The sequence below is a fragment of the Cryptomeria japonica genome, chromosome 3 (assembly GCF_030272615.1).
Source record: "Cryptomeria japonica chromosome 3, Sugi_1.0, whole genome shotgun sequence".
NCBI classification, from domain to species: Eukaryota; Viridiplantae; Streptophyta; class Pinopsida; order Cupressales; family Cupressaceae; genus Cryptomeria; species Cryptomeria japonica.
In genome coordinates, this window is record NC_081407.1 from 611,011,152 (window position 1) to 611,024,118 (window position 12,967).

A 12,967-nucleotide genomic window follows, 5' to 3' on the forward strand; every position below is an offset into this window, starting at 1 on the left:
TCAATGAAGATTTCCATTTTCTCCTTTTCAGGAATATCTTGAGGATATCGTGATACCATATGTCGCCAGCATTGAAGGAATATCATGAATGTTTCATTGTTCTTTTGTTTAGTGTTGCAGACGTCTAGCATGGTTATAGCATGTTGGATGTCATAGGAGTATTGGGTTATGAACTTGTTAACCAATTCATCAAATGATCTAACAAGTGGTGTAATTTTGGATAACCATTCCATTGTTTTCCCTCCCAAGCTTCTTGGGAATAACCTCATCAGATAGGTGTCATCATGAGCAAACTCAAGACTCATGGTACAAAATTCTCTGACATGATCACGGGGATCACTTTTCCATCATATTTGTCAAATTTAGGCACGTCTAAGTTTGGAGGAAAAGGGATCATGTGTAATCTCCTGTCAAAAGGATAAGGACAAATTTCATTTAAAGAGTACCGTACTGTTGTCCCTTGTTGTATGTCTTGCATTTGCCTTTGTAACATTTGCATTTGTTGAGTAAGGGCAGCCAAAGGTATATTGTATTGCTGAGGGAAAAGTTCTTCCCTTGTATTGATTTTGGGTTGGAACGATGTTTGGAACTGTATGTTTTGCTCAAGAATGTATTATCTTGGTGTATGTTGCTCTGGTATGTTTTGATCCGGGATGTTTTGCATTGGTGTATGTTGTTCTGGTATGTTCTGATCTGGGATGTTTTGTTTAGGGTCTTGGATTTCCCTTTCTCGTTGTCATTCTTGATATTCGTAATGCTGAGGGTGGGTCCTAAACACATCTGCGTCAAGGTTGTCAGGGAGTTTTACTCCTTTACTTGTGAGCATGAGCAAATATTTTTCTTTGTCATTTTCCATGAGCCTTTCTATAAGCTTTTGGAATGAAGCATTTTCTTGACATTCTTGAAGAAGTGCTTCAGAAATTTTAGTATCCTCTAGGTGTGGACCCTCAAAAGGATTTGACAACCTTCGATTCATACTAGACTCCGCATGTGTCTTGCTTTGTTGGTTTTGTTGAGAGTGAGTAACAGACATTTTAGTAGAAACTTTTAGTGATGAAGGGGACAAAATCCTCTTCAGTGTGGTGCTCGAGGGTTGGAAGTTCTGACCGCGGTGTGTTATAAGTGATGCACTCATCGGGTAAGAATGTTAGATTGATCCTTCCTCCCCAATTTATGATTTGATTAAAAGCAGACTTTTGACAATATGCCCTAGTCTTTAAAGGCTCTTTGTCAAATTCATTGGATTTGTTTTGGATATAACATTTGACGTGATGAAGGAGTACTCGATGAGATTTGAAGAGTTGACGATTGATGTATAAAAACTTATTTCTCTTGATAAATTTGGAAAAACTAGGTTGTTGTTTCTTCAACATGATGTTACGGTAAATGTTCTTTCTTCTCAGAATATGGGGATTAGTCATGCATGAGTGATCAATGGTTTCCTTTGATTTGTTTGGATTTAGTTGATCTTGTTTCAAAAATTTCAAGTCTTACTCTATCAAAATGAAGGTTTAGATGCCCCTTCATGACAAAGTGTGCCAAATGATATGGATAAAAGCCTCCCGATATGGAGACTTGATTTGACAACCTGATTTTGTTTAAAACAAGTGTTTTTTGAGATGAAATCCATAAGATGGTAAAGGATTCTATTGATACTTATGATGAGGTTTCCGGATTATGATAAAATAGATATTTTTTTACTGTGCAATCAGTTTTGGATGTTTACAACGTTTGTTTTGACACAAATTTGGTTCAAGAAATAGCTTTTAAAGTCTTGTTTTCGCTACTCTGCTTTGATGAAAAATGTTGCTGATGAAAAGAGGGTTCTGAAAATGTTTTAAAAAAATTTTAAAATTCCTCACTGTTTTGCCCCCTGTCTATATGTTTTTTTGGTCATGTGCTAAAACAAAGATGAAATGCGCTACCAAAATTACTCCATGCGCTAGAAGAATGACCACACGCACTAGGCTGCCCCCAGATATGCGCTAAAGTTTTGATTATTCAAAATTTGTTTTCTGCCTGTTTGTAAAGTTACGCGCTAATCTGGGTCTATGATGCGCTAACTGTTAAACCTGATGCGCTAATGTTTGGTTTCCAAGTGCTAAGCTAATACTTTAACGCACTAGACTATTTTTCTGATGCGCTAAATGTTTTAACACTGTTTTGGACTTGGGATAAAACGCTACTGTTTGGAATAGATGCACTAACTCGATGGTTTGATGCGCTAACTGAAATACCCTACGTGCTAATCTGCCCTGATTTTTCCTTTAGTTGGTTTTTATGCAATTTTTGTGTTTGATTGTGAGTTTTTCAGCTTTGATGGATGATTTTCTGAAGTAGTAAATGTAAGCATAGCACAAAAAGTACAACCATTTTGCCTAATCTAACAAAAAGTGTATGTTCTGGGAGGATGTGTTCAAATCCCTAATGTTTTAACAGGTTTGGATATGAATAATACACTTCAGAAAGACTCTTTATTCAAAGGTATAAATAACATCATAGCCCACTAGTCTTGATACTCCGTCAGCTCAAACAACCGTGTCACCCCCTAGAGGGCACCCATTTTTTTGCCTTTTGCCAGAAATTAACTCAAAGTGAATTGCTTCACAGTTGAGTAGTTATCTTGGGAGATATATGGTGAGTAATCTTGGGGGCAGATTCTTCCCCACCCTTGCACTATGATGTTATAAATGTTTGGTTACTGACTCGGTTCAAAGTTTCTATTTCTATGGCTCGTAATCAGGCTTTCTGTTCGGCTGTCAGTGATAAACTCCCTCTAGAGGCTTCCCAACCTTTAGAAAAAAGGCTTTACATATCTTGAGGATACTGGGGGAAGGCTAATCGCTGCGCACAACCGTTGAAAAGGACTTTCGTCACTTTTCACTTTTGATTATAGTGGGTTGGAACACTTGGCATCAAAGTCATTCCCCACTTAGGTCGTTCCCTTCACACCAGCCATAAATGGCTTTAAGAGTTGATTCCAACTCCTCGGGAAGGTAGGCCTACTAAAGGATGTACTGCTTGCAATAAAGAAAGCTTTTAAGAGTGGTCTGGCTTTTTGATCACCCAGTTAAGGGGAGAGCATATACCTTCCACTTTCGATACAAGGCAATCAAGGTTCTTTTTAAGCCTTCAATTCAGTGATTTGCTAACCTCTATTTGGAGATGTTGCTCCAAAAAAGCATGGTGTTAATTTTACTTCCCCAAATCAGTGATTATTTAATCTAAGGAAATAACCAAGTCAACAAAGCAAAAGGTTCGATTTGGTCAACAAAGAAAAATTGGTAAACAAAAGGGGAATAACTTCCCTCCTGGATTGCAACAAAGCTTTTTAGGTGAGGTTCTTTCCTTTGCACAAAAATTGAAGATGAATTCTTTTATACACCAAAGGATGGTGAGATTCTTTTTATAGCTCTATTTTTGCAAAAAGAAATTTTTGTCTTGTTCTTTTTAGAGCCCAAAAATAGGTTTTCTCCTATGAAAGCAAGAAATGTTCGGTTTAGTGATTCTTTTTATAGCCCAAAGGAAATAAGTGAGTTCAATTCTTTTAAGAATAGAAGAAGTTTAAAAATTTAAACTAACTTAACTAAGTTAGTGAAAATCCTAACTATCTTAAATTTTTTAAGTTTAAGCTCCCATCTGCAACAAATTTTGTTAGAATCCTACAAGAAGATAAGTTGAAAAATGTTAGATGGTTGGTGGACTTCAACAAGTCTATTTTCTTATTCTCGGTTATAGATTTTGGAACTTTGATTTCTACCTATTTTTGATGCACTATAGAACAAATTGTATGCGCTACATAATAGTCATGATGCGCTAAAAGAAGTCTTCAATGCGCTACACTATTTTCGGGATACACTACTCTGTGTGCCGAAAGCGCTGCTCTATTTTTCTCTTGTGCTGAGACCTACAGGAAAAAATTTAATATTCTTATGTGCTAATAAACGAACTTGAAACGCTAGGTGATGGACCCCACGTGTTGAACAGTGAACTGGATGCGCTAGGGAATGATTCCTACACACTGCTTTTCATTTTCCACGGACCTGCAAAAGTGGATATATTTCAAAACTGATTAGATATATTGGGTAATGCCCCATGGTGGGTGCCAAAAATGTATGCAGGAAAAGCGGGTCGATAGAACTCAAAATGCGAAAAATGGAGCTCTATGGAGCCTTTCTCACACACCCACAAGACTTCTTGGTGCAAGCTATGGAGTTATGAAGCATAACTCAGCTTCCCAAGGATGGTTTCATGGTTCTCTATCTTGCATGGTCCCTCAAACCAATGTTTTTGCTCTCAGATCACTAAGCAAAATGGTTTAGGGATGGCAAATGCAAGAATGAGGGATGCTTTTATTGATTCTAATATGAGTTACATCCTAAACTATGCATGATTCTAGAAATGCAATAAACTAACTATAAGATGACAAGGTTAGTAAACAAACTATCCTAGCATACTATATTAGTTAATGATTTAAACTAATGATAATAGAAATACTCTAAAATGCATATTAGATTAATTTCTATTTTAAAGAGAGGCTAAATGATGAGCATAAATGGTATATGAAAGCTTGAATGTATTTGAGCATAAGTATGATACTACAAACTTGGATGATCTGAAAATGGAGGGATGAAAGCTCTATTTATATCAAAAATAGGGCAATGGATGGCCAGGATTGAAAGGTTTAATCAAGGGTTGAGTTTGAATGTTGAGAATCCATGTTTGCAATTGGCATCAATGAAATGGTGACAAATGTCAACATAAGACTGGTTGAGAAAAGGGGTTGGAGACATTAATTGCCAGAGAAGACCTCATGGTTATCTTAGGGGGTAAGGGTCAAGCTTAAGTTAAGGTTACCCATTGGATTAAGTTTTAATCAAAGGATAAACTCTTGTGCAAATGATTAAGGGATTTAACCATGGTCAAAGTAATGAATGCTTGATGAGACCCTTGGGTTACATGGAGGTTGAGTTTAGAGAAAGTCTCTAATCATGCAAGGGGGTTGAGTTAACCATTAATGGTTTGTAAGAGAAAGTTGTTGGAGACTTGGAGCCTTTAATGGTTATTGAAGACTTTGAGGGTTTGAGAAGTGACTTCCCTTTGTTTAGGGATGTGACAAAGTTTAGAAGATGGGTTAGGTTAATTTAGAAGTGATTAGAAGGGTCTAGAAGAAATTAGGAATAGGTTTTAGAATGCAAGTGGGAGATGTAGGAAAATGCAAGTGGATGGAGAGATAATAGGATTTAATTGAAATAAAGTTAATTTAATTCAATTTGGTTGTAATTGAATAAATTAGATTTATTCAATTTTGGGTCAACTTATTAAATTAAATTGGAATTTAATTAAAAGTGGATAGAAGGGATTTAATTGAATAAAATGATTTATTCATTAAATGGTATAGTGAATTTAATTGAGTAATTTAATTAATTAAATAGAGGAATGCGGGTAATTTAATTAAATTGAATTTAATTAAATAGAGAAATTAACATAAAATATTCATTTAGGAATATGGTCATTTTTATACGTCTACACCACTATTAGACAAGCCTTCTCAATGAATATATAATTGAGTTCATATCCATTTAATGTCCTGCTGATGTAATAGATAGCTCGTTCCTTTCCTTGTTGATCTTCTTGTGCTAATAATTCCCCTAGTGATATATCTATTGCTGATATGTAGAGAATGAGTGGCTTCCCTACTATTGGCCATACTAGAACTGGTGGGTTCATTAGGTATTGTTTGATTTGATAGAATGATTCTACCCATTTGGCTTCCCATCTAAATGATACATTTTTATGTAGCAAATGGTTGAATGGTAGACTTTTATCTACTAGTTCAGTGATGAATTGCCTAATTGACTGGAGCCGTCCTTGTAAAGATTTGAGTTGGCTGATGTTCTTTGGCGGTGGCATCTCCATTATGGCTTGTACCTTTGCTGGATCCACTTCAATGCCTTTTGCTGAGACTATGTAGCCTAATAATTTGCCTGATGTAACCCCGAAGACAACCTTCTTAGGGTTGAGCCTGACTTGGAATTTCTCCAACCTATCAAAAATCTTTTCTAAGATGCTTAGATGTTTTTCTTGGGTAAATGATTTAGCTAGTAAATCATCCACATAGTCCTCCATGAAGGTATGCATCATGTCATGAAATATTGTTGTCATTGTCCGTTGATAAGTTTCCTCTGCATTCTTTAAGCCAAAAGGCATGACATTCAAACAATACGTTCTCCAAGGACAAGTAAACGTTGTTCTATCTTGATCCTATGGGGCTATCTTGATTTGATTATAGCTCAAAAAATCGTCCATTAGTGATAGAATTGCATGGCCTATTGTGAGCTCTACAATTATGTCGATATTGGGCAAAGGAAAGTCATCCTTTGGACAAGCATTGTTGACATCTCTAAAATCGGTGCATTATCTGATACTTCCATCCGGTTTGGAAAATGGCACAATGTTGGAAATCCATTCAGCATAGTCAATAGGTCGAATAAATCCAACATCTAATAGTTTCTTTAGCTCAGATTTGACCATGAGTGCTACATGTGGATTCATCTTTCTCAATTTTTGCTTGATTCGCTTAGCTCCTAGAGCAATGGACAAGTGATGCATGATTAACTATGAATCAATCCTGGGCATATCTGTATATGACCAAGCAAAGTTGATTTGCTTTTCTTTGAAAAATTGGACAAACTCTGATTTTCTTCCTCTGTCAAAGATTCTGTATGTTTTTGGCTACTTCTATTATACCAATGTTGATTGATTGAGTGGGCTCAATAAATATGGGTGATCACTCTTGATAAGGTTCAGGAAGAGTGTTAAGTCTCCAATCTTTAGGTGCCTTAAAAAGGTTTTCACCTTCAGATGCATCCTTTGTTTTTACATTTTTGTGATCTATTGTTGCCATTGATTGGTTTTTAGCAGTAGATCCTTTATTTTGTTCATTTTTGCGATTGAGAGACTTGTCACTCCCTTGATTGTAGATGTCGTTACTTTGCTCACTAGTAGAGTCCATTTTCGGGTTAACGGTACACAAGTAATGGATAATGGATTCATCATTTGGGAAAATTGGTATGTCATGATTTTCAGGTTTATCCCAGTCTATGAGGTCAGGAAAAATAAGTGGTAAAGAGTCATTGGGTGGATCAAGTTTAGCTGTTGTAAGTGTCAGGATGGAGGTATCATCGTGGTTGGCTGGGGTATTAAATAATTTAATGATTTTGTCAAGGTTTTTGATGGTATCATATTCTGTGTAGACTTGCTTGTAATGTTGCTGCTCATTTTCCTTGGCCTCATAGATATTATGTCGACCAAATTCAAGTAGTCTAGGCTCTGTGCCTTATTCTTCTTGAGAAATGGGTGTATGATTGTCATTTTCAGCAATATCTTCAGTAACATTAGAACAACTTCCCCATTCATAGTCATTTGAATCAGTCTCAGAGGTATTATCCTAGATTTTGGGAGTGTTGTGGACTGGTATGTTGTATGGTGAAAACAAGTCTTTGATGATTGATACGAGTTTGATAGTTTTCTCTGATTCTATGCCAGATCCTGCTTCCACTCTTTGCATTTGTTCATATACTGTCTCTCCTCGGGGAGGAATGATGTTATTAGGAGGTGATTCCTCTTTGTCGGACACTGGTTCTTAAACATGATGTACTTCGACAGTAGATGCTTCCTTCTTTTGATTGATGGGCTTCTCTTGATGTTGCTTTCATTCTTGATATTCACGTTCTTTGCGTATTGTCTCTGCTGATTTAAATAATGCCTCCTACCATGAGTCCTCCTTGTATTTCTTCTTTGCCTTCCACTGAGGTTTTTGGTATTTGCTTGGTGTCTTCCTTGGTTGTAGAGTGTGTTCATAGCCCAATCCTGTTTTGTCTTTACAAAATTGTGAGGGAGGATCTAATGGTTCTGTGACGCCTTCCTAACGTTTGCCGATAGGTCCTTTGCCATTGTATCCCATTTGTTGCATAGTTAAGTAGCCTTTTCCATACAGGTGTGTTGTTATAGCTACTTCCATAGTAGTCACTTTGTTTTATTTCTCAACCTTGTATAGCCAACTAAGGATGTCTTTTTCCTCCGATTCATGTGTTAGAGTGCCTAGTTGGATAAATTTGTCATCAAACTTGGTGATGGGCTGTGTTGTTTGATGTGTTAATGTTGTAGGTAATCCATGGGATTTAGGCGATGCTGGTAAGTTGGCTAAACATAAAGGTTCCAAAGAGTATTCTCCCACGCCTTGCTCTTTGATTTTCATTTTTTGCTTGAAATCCATAGATAGTGATTTAGACTTTGCTTGTTGAAGATCTAGTGCTGAGGAACTTTATTTTTCTCTATTACGTGGAACCAAGTTGTCTTGGGCTACCCCCATAGCATTACAATGCTGAAATGGGTTATGATCTACTGATATAGAAATTTCCTGTCCATTGTAGGGGAACTTAACACACTAGTGATAAGTAGAAGGTACTGCTTGCATTTCATGTATCCAAGGTTGACCCAATAAGATATTATATGTGAGGTCTACGTCTAAGACTTGGCACATAGAGTCCTTTTGTATTAGTCCTACTTGAAATGGCAACATTACTATTCCTTTGGATGATCTTTCTTCATCATCATATGCTTTGATAGTGATAGTTTTTGCGTGGATCAATAGATTGCTCAGAGAAACCTAATGCACGAATAGGTTTCAAGGTACTAATATTGAGTCCAACTCCTCCATTTATTAATACTCTTTTGACTCGATGATTGTAGACCAAGAATTCAATGTGGAGTGGAGTATTATGTGGATGGCTCAATGAGATATTATCATGCTCAGAAAAGGTAAGGTTATGAGGCCCTGTCATGTGAACTACCATGGCTTGGAATTTGTCAGCATCCAGATCTTGAGGTACATTTGTTTCCAATAGGGCATGTTCCAAGATGTCTTTGTGTTTTGGTGAAATTTTTAGCAACTCCATTATAGATATTTGAGCAGGAGTTTTCCATAGTTGATTGACTAGATCATATTGAGTCTTTGGTATGGTGTTTGTTGTTGACGTATGTCCCTTCAAGACATATTTTTGAGCTCTGGTGGTTACATTGATGGATTCATGTTCATGCTTGTCTTTGATTGTGATGATGTTTACTTGATTATCCTCAGTTGATATATGATTGATGGTGTTATTGTATATGTGATTGATATGAGCTCCACGTGTGTCATTTGAGGTTGAAGCTCCATCCTTGTTGTAGGTTGGAAGAGGATTCTTAAATGCTCCATGGTCACCATTTGTTTTGAGACCATTGATTGTTAAATCCCATCTATCAATCATGTCTTGGACAATGTTTTTCAGTCTCATGCAATAATTTGTTTGATGACCTTTGTTTTGATGAAAATCACAAAAGTGTGAGTCATTCCACTAGGGTGGTTTGATTTGTGGTTCAAAGTTGTTGATTGTTGGTAAGGAGATAATTTTTTTTGTTAGGAGTTCTCTGAATGTTGACTCCAATGATTGCCCTAATGGTGTGTAGATGCATTTTGGAAAGTTCTTGTTGTTACCTTGTGAGTTTGTATTAGGTCCTCGATTGGTGTTATTACTTTGGGTATTGTTGGTGTTGTTTGTGTTGAGATGATCTTGATTGGTAGTCGGTGCATAAGTGTTAGTGCCTTGGTTACCACCTTTTGGATTCTTTGTAGTTTGTGGATTTCCTGATAAAGCTAACACTGGTTGCTTGGATTTTGCATCATTTGATTCATTTCCTCCTTCATTTCTAGTGTTTTTGTTTCTAGTCCAAAACCTGGATTTGTCTAAGTTGTTGTTGTTTTGGTTGTTGTAGTTGGATGAATTTGTTCCTTCTTTGAAGAATTTCAATGTTCCTTTCTTGACACATGCCTCTTCTACTTGGATGCCATTCTCAATCAATTTAGCAAAAGATGGTATGCATTGGAGTTTGAGTCTGTAACTCATCTCACTATTTAAATTATCGATGAAAATTTCCATCTTTTCCTTCTCAAGCACATCTTGAGGATATCTTGAGACCATCCATCGCCAACGTTGAAGAAATACCATGAATGTTTTGTTGTTCTTTTGTTTGGTAATACAGACATATAGCATGGTGATGGCATGTTGAATGTTGTAGGAATATTGAGTTATGAATTTGTTGACTAACTCATAAAAGGATCTAACAAGAGGTGTGATTTTGGATGACCATTCCAGTGTTTGTCCTCCCAAGATTCTCGGGAATAACCTCATCAAATAGGTGTCATCATGGGCAAATTCTAGGCTCATGGTACAAAATTCCTAAACATGATCGTGGGGATCGCTTTTCCCATCATATTTGTTAAATTTGGGAACGTCTGAATTTGGGGGAAAAGGTACCATGTTTATCCGCCTGTCAAAAGGATAATGACAAATTTCATTCAAGGTATACCATACTATTGTCCCTTGTTGCAGGCCTTGCATTTGTCTTTGCAACATTTGCATTTGTTGAGTGAGATCAATCAAAGGTGCATTTGTTTACCGAGGGAAGAGTTGTTCCCTTGCATTGTTTCTATTTTGGAATGGTGTGTGCAGTGATATGTTCTGGTTAGGGATGTTTTGCTTGGGTAAATTCTGCTCAGGTAAGTTTTGCTTAGGTATGTTTTGCTCCTGTATGTTTTGCTCATGGTCACATAATTCCTCCTCTCTTTGTTGTTCTTGATAAGCATAATGTTGAGACCTTGTTCTAAATATGTCAATATCAAAGTCTTCAGGGAGTTTAACTCCTTTGCTTGTGAGCATAAGTAGGTATTTTTCCTTGTCATTTTCCATGAGTCTTTCCACAAGTTTTTGAAATGAAACGCTTCCTCGACACACTTGGAGGAGTTCCTCATAAATTTTGGTGTCTTCTAGATTTGGACATTCAAAAGGATTTGATAATCTTCGATCCATGCTGGACTTTGGTTGTGTTTTGCTTTGTTTGTTTCGTTGAGAGTGAGTAACATCTGACATCTAGTAGAAACTTTCTGTGACAAAGGGAACGAACTCCTCTTCGATATTTTGTTTAGGGGTTGGTGGTTCAAATCGAGGTATATTGTAAGTGATGCACACTTCGGGGAATAAGGCCAGATTGATCTTTCCTCCTTGATTTAGGCGTTGACTGAATGCTGATTTTTGACAGAATGCTCTACTCCTCAATGTTTCCTTGTCAAATTTGTTTGTTTTGTCTTGAAGATACAAGCACATATGACGAAGGAATGTTTGATGAGATTTGAGGATTTGGTGATTGATGTATAAAAATTTATTCCTTTTGGCAAGTTTCAGAGAACAAGGTTGTTATTTCCTTAACTTAGTGTTATGATAAATACTCTTTCTTCTTAGAATATGAGGATTAGTCATGCACAAGCAATCAATGGTTTCCTTTGATTTGTTTTGTATTTAGTTAGCTTGTTTGGAAACTCAATGAAATGAAGGTTTAGATGCCCCCTCATGACAAAGCGTGCCTAAAGATATGGAATAGAATCTTTCCTGATATGGAAACTCGATTTGACAACTTGGAGTTTTAAAACAAGTGTTTTTTTGGATAAAACTCCGTTTGATTGAAGGACTTGTTGATACTTGTGATGATGTTTCCTGATTTTGATAGGAGAGATGTGCTTTATCTTGCGACTAGTTTTTAGATTTCGACAACTTTGTTTTACGAAGAACTTGCCTTGGGAATAGTTTTTGATAATCTATTTTGATTTCCTGTTTGATGAAGTTCAAGCTAAGGAAAGAAAGCTTCCTAAATTGTTTTTAGATTTTTCAAAAATTGCTTTTGTTTTACCCCCTATTTTCTCATATTCTGCTATGCGCTAAGATAGAAACCCAATGCGCTATTTAATTTCCTCTACATGCTAGAGAACGAACTCCACACGCTAAGCTACCTTCTGTGATGCACTAACTGGTTGTTTTGAATTTGTTTTGGTCTAGAAGGTTATGCGCTAATATGAGCTGTCAATGCACTAACTGCTAGTATCGACACTCTAATTCTTGATTCCAATGCACTAAGTTGTTGCTTCAATGCACCAGAATGTTTCCAGAAAGCACTAAGTTTAAACTGCTAGTTTTTTATTTTGATGACATGCTAAAGTTCAAACTGAATGCGCTAAAGTGAAGCTTGGATGCGCTAAAGGATGGTTTCCATGCACTAAGTAATTGATCTTACGCGCTAGACTACCCTGATAGTTTGACTTGGTGGTTTTTCTGCAATTTTTAGAACTTTGTTTTTAGTGATGATGGATGATTTTCTGAAGTAATAAATGAAAGCACAACACAAATGAAGCAACCATTTTGCTTAGTCTAAACAATGAGTGTTTGTTTTGCGAGGATGTGTTCAAATCCCCAATGTTTTAACAGGTTTAGATACAATAAAATCCAAATCAGTCAGACTCTTTATTCAAGGGTCATAAGTAATACCATAGCCCACTAGTCTCGATACTCTGTCAGCTCAAACAGCTTTGTCACCCCCTAGGGGGTGCCCCTTTTTTTGCCTTTTGCCAAAAATTAACCCAAAGTGAATTGCTTCACAATTGAGTAGTTATCTTGGGAGATATATGGTTAGCGATCTTGGGGGAGTATTCTTCCCCACCCTTGCACTATGATATTACAAATGTTTGGATACTGACTCGGCTCAAATTTTCTATGCTAAAGTTCATAATCAGGCTTCCTGTTCGACCGTCAGTGATAAAATCCCTTAGGAGGCTTCCCAACCTTTAGAACAAAGGCTTTACGTATCTCAAGGATACTGGGGGAAGGCTAATCATTGCATGCAACCATTGAACAAGAATTTCATCACTTTCTACTTTTGATTATAGTGGGTTGGAACACTTGGCGTCAAAGCCATTTCCCACTTAGATCGTTCCCCTTACACCGGCCAAAGAATGGCTTTAAGAGTTTTTCAACCCATCGGGAAGGAAAGCCTGCTAAAGGATTTAATGCAATAAACACTGAAAGCATAAGAGTGGTCT